General features: G+C 51.1%; 1 protein-coding gene across 1 annotated transcript in view; it reads right to left on the bottom strand.

Moving 5' to 3' along the window:
• SMAD3 (SMAD family member 3) overlaps positions 1–4,559 on the bottom strand; it is a 96,545-nt gene that overhangs the window by 90,945 nt on the left and 1,041 nt on the right. The window lies entirely within an intron of this gene.

The following is a 4,559-nucleotide window of genomic DNA, read 5'->3' as shown; positions in this document are numbered from 1 at the left end:
GCCCCCCTCGCGGCGGTTCTTTTGGGGGGGGGGGGAATTAGCCTGAAGATTCTGTGTGTGTGTGTGTGGCCTCAGCTAAGCCGCCCCGGCCAAATGCCAACCCAGGACAACAAACTGTCCCAGCCAGAGGACACGGGAGGCTGCGACCTGATGATGAACCTACAAAGCCTTCAGTCCGGTGCGCTGGGGAGGGGTGTGTGTGAAAAGAACCAAACAGAATTTCCATTGTTACAGGCAGCTCTGGGGAAAGCGACCCGGGATTTTTCCATTCTCTTGCAAATAAAACCACCTGGGGGAGGGGGTAAGAGAGTCAGGCAAACTCTTAAGGTGCTCATAGATAGCAAGACACCTCCCCCTCCATTGTGGGGCGGGAGGAAAGAGACCCAAAGCTTATAGTTGCGATGAGAACAAAGTTTGGGTCCAGTGGCACCTTTAAGACTACCAAAGTTGAATCCTAGGTATACATTTTCATGCATGCAAATGAAAGCTGATAACCCAGAATTAAACTTGGTTGGACTTGAAGGTGCCACTGGACCCAAACTTTGTTCTATTGCTTCAGACCAACACGGCGACCCTCCCTGAATCTAGCAGCAAGAGTAGCCCTTCCCCCCCCTTTACTAGCCGCCTGGCACAGCTACCGTCACCAACGTTCCCTTTTTGACTTTTTGACTCAAGGGTATGTGCAGTGTTGGAAGAGCATCCAAAACCTATCACCTCTGTGAGGCTGGGAGCAGGAGAAAGTCTCTCCGGGTGTTCCAGTCAGCACAGCGGAGGAAGAGGGAGGAAGAGTCGTCAAGAGCAACTACGCACAGGCACAGAGGAAAATGGTATACCAGGGAGTCCAGGGTTCAAGGATCTCAGACGCAGGGTTAGGGAAAAGATAGATAAAATTGAGCTAGAAAGGCTCTGATGCACATAAGGCAGCCTCATACCCAATACACACGTATCGTTTGAAATGCATTTTCTGGAAAGGGCAGCTTACAACGGCGGAGAGGCCCTGCCCTACATCACAGACGTCATTCTAGCCCACCCCCCTAGCCCGGAGGCATACCAGCTGTAGGGGGGAAGGCCTATAGCTCAGGGGCAGAGCATCTGCTCGGCATGCAGAAGGTCCCAGGTTCAATCCCCGGCATCCCCAGTTAACAGGGACCAGGCAGGAGGTGATGGGAAAGACCTCCCTTCGCCTGAGACCCTGGAAAGCCACGGCCAGTCTGAGTAGACAATACTGACCTTGATGGACCCAGGGTCTCATTCGGTATAAAGAGGCTTCACATGTTCATGGGCATTTGTGGGATAGCTCCCTACAGGTCAGTCTTTATAACCCAGACAACTGGGTGTGCAAATAAATATCTGCACAGATTTTTCTTCCTGTTCCTCAAGGAAAGGAGCCTGTTCCGCCGCACCAAGCACACTTGATCTAATCAGTTAGAGAAAAGAATTCCCAGCAGTCGGCCAAGATCTCCACATTTCAGCAAAACCTGTCCTTTCCCCCCACTCAGATACACGCTAGGAATATCTGATTTCCCGGCTGCCCCCCCCCCAAGTTTATCAGGAGGAGACAGCAAAACAAGGTCAAACGAATGGGCGCCCGTCGGAAGTCTTACAAGGGGAGACGTTCAAAGCGGCACAGTTTTCTCAAGAACCGCACATTGCTGCCTGCTCCCCATAACAGATGCCCCTTTGTGCGGGCCAGCCACTCCACACTAAATCATTCTGACAGCCCGAGCACACATTTATGGAGCCTTAGGAAAGCAAGCGGCAAAGGCAAAAACAAACAGAGAAACGCCACAATTTCACAGCTTTCCGGACAGCCCCGGCAGGAACTTTAACCTTCTTCAGGAGGGGGGAAAAGCATCCGAAAGCATCTTAGTTCTACCTCCAAAACGAAACGGTCGAAGATCCTGAACGGCCTCCTGAGAAGCAGAACTCCACAATGGGACCCTCTCCGCCCCCCAACGCATTCTGAAACAGCTGCCGAGACTTGCAAACTTCCAAGACTGTGCACGCAGAAATGAATGTGAGCATGTGCAAGCGCATGGCGGGGCGATCCAAGTGAAATCCTTCGCCTAGGCCGTGACCATCGCCACCCTGTCCGGCTCAGCCGGCTCGAGGATTCCAAAAATGGAGTCCAATTTCCTTCGACAGACTATTCTACCCACCGTTCTGGGGCCCTGGGAAACTGCAAAGCCCCAAATAAACCAGTATTTTTTTTCTCTCTGTACAGATGAGAAGTGAACCACGATCAGGTAGCTAAGACTGCAGTGTCCCCTCTAAGCTGAGTTAGTGTGAACTAGCTCACAGTTTTTTTTCGCCTCCGGCTCACACATTTTTGTCTTCGCTCAGGAAGGGATGGCTCCAGAGCAAACTGACTGATGCAGCGGCCCAATCGCTCGCTCACAACTTTAAGGCCCATAGCTCACAAAGGAGAATTTTTGCTCACAAGACTCCACAGCTTAGAGGGAACGTTGGCTAGGGGTCCAGAAGCACTTCAGACCCAACAAGATTTTGGGGGCGGTTACGAGTTTTGGAGAGTGAATGCACCCTTCATTAGATGCACTTGCACCTGAAAATAGTTAAGGGGGACTCCACATCTTCCTGTGGCTTCCTCCACCCCCATCAGTGTCTAAGTCCCACAGTAGCTCCATGTGGCCTTGCTAGACCAAAATCTAGGCCTGCTCTCTGATCCAGCTGGAGACAGCCATATGCTTCTGAGCCGGGCAACAACAAAAAAAAGGGACGGATGAGCATCCCATGGCAGCCAGCAGAGGTACACTGCCTCTGGATGTGGAGGTTCCACTTCGCGACCTGAAGCAACAGAACAAAGTTAGAGTCCGGCGGCACCTTTAAGACCAACAAAGTTTTATCCAAGGTGTGAGCTTTCGTGTGCGCGCACACGAAAGCTCACACCTTGGATAAAACTTTGTTGGTCTTAAAGGTGCCACCGGAGTCTAACTTTGTTCCAATCTGCCCGTCCTTGTCTGGAAAGTTCTTGTGAAATTTTACTTCCAAGTACACACGCTTAGAATCAAGGTGTAAATCCTTCTCTCGCTACTGAAACGCCCAAGCGGGTATCTGAGGCCCTTCCAAACACCCTGAATCTGAGATTTCCAAACCCCCGCTCCCATATTCTATAGTTCTGGTAGGTAGGCTACAGAGAAAGTCATGCCAGAATAGGATCGGTCATCCTCCAGTGGAAAGACTTAGTCAAGACCCTTCCCAAGCAGGTGTACTCAGAATCCTCAAGTCTAATCAGAGTGGCTTACTCCCAGGAAAGCCTTCTCAGGACTGCACACGATCCCTGGCACGGGCACAGCCCTGCTTCACCGGGCTGTGGAACGGGTGGCAGCAAGGAGGCGAATGCCCTTCCCATCTTTTGCCATCTGCAAACTTCCAATGGGAGAGGGTCTTTTTAAGCAATAGATGGGTTACAGTGTAAGTCTGCAGTAAACAAGAGCAAGAGTCCGGGAGCCCCTGAAAGACTAACAACATTTGTGGCAGAGAAGGAGCTCCTTCTCTGCCACAAATGTTGTTAGTCTTTCAGGGGCTCCCGGACTCTCTTGCTCTTTCTGTATCTGAAGAAGTGACCTGTGACTTCCAAAAGCTCATAATCCCTGGCCCGAATTTGGTTAGTCTTTTAAGGTGCTCCTGGACTCTCTTGCTCTTTTCGTATCTGAAGAAGCGAGCAGTGACTCCCAAAAGCTTTTACCCTGCCCCAAATGTGGTTAGTCTGTCAGGTGCTCCGGGACTCTCTGGCTCTTTTCGTATCTGAAGAAGCGAGCAGTGACTCCCAAAAGCTCACAGTCCCTGCCCAGAGTTTGGCTAGTCTTTCAGGTGCTCCGGGACTCTCTTGCTCTTTTCTCCTCTTCCAGCAATGTCTCCAAAGACCGGGCTGAGCCGACCTCCCTGGTATCCAGTCTCCAAAATGCCGAGGCGCCAAAAGGCTCGGCGGGACCCGAACATGCAAGGCCACAACACCGCCAAGGCCCCCAAAGACTCGAAGGATAGATCCGGTTGGCCAGCCGGATTGGTCTGAAGCAGTACAACCAATCGAGAGTCCAGTGGCACCTTTCAGACCAGCAAAGTTTTATTCAAGGGATGAGCTTCTGTGTGCACACTTTAGAGTCCAACGGCACCTTTCAGACCGACAAAGGTTCATTCAAGGGACGAGCTTTTGTCTGCACACTTTAGAGTCCAATGGCACACTTTAGAGTCCAACAGCACCTTTCAGACCGACAAAGGTTTATTCAAGGGACGAGCTTTTGTGTGCACACTTTAGAGTCCAACGGCACCTTTCAGACCGACAAAGGTTTATTCAAGGGACGAGCTTTTGTGTGCACACTTTAGAGTCCAACGGCACACTTTAGAGTCCAACAGCACCTTTCAGACCGACAAAGGTTTATTCAAGGGACGAGCTTTTGTGTGCACACTTTAGAGTCCAACGGCACACTTTAGAGTCCAACAGCACCTTTCAGACCGACAAAGGTTTATTCAAGGGACGAGCTTTTGTGTGCACACTTTAGAGTCCAATGGCACACTTTAGAGTCCAATGGCACCTTTCA

Source organism: Gekko japonicus, unplaced genomic scaffold, assembly GCF_001447785.1.
Source record: "Gekko japonicus isolate JY-2015 unplaced genomic scaffold, Gekko_japonicus_V1.1 scaffold2706, whole genome shotgun sequence".
NCBI lineage: Eukaryota > Metazoa > Chordata > Lepidosauria > Squamata > Gekkonidae > Gekko > Gekko japonicus.
Note: the sequence above shows the minus strand (reverse complement) of the source record. Positions and strands in the feature narration are given on the sequence as shown.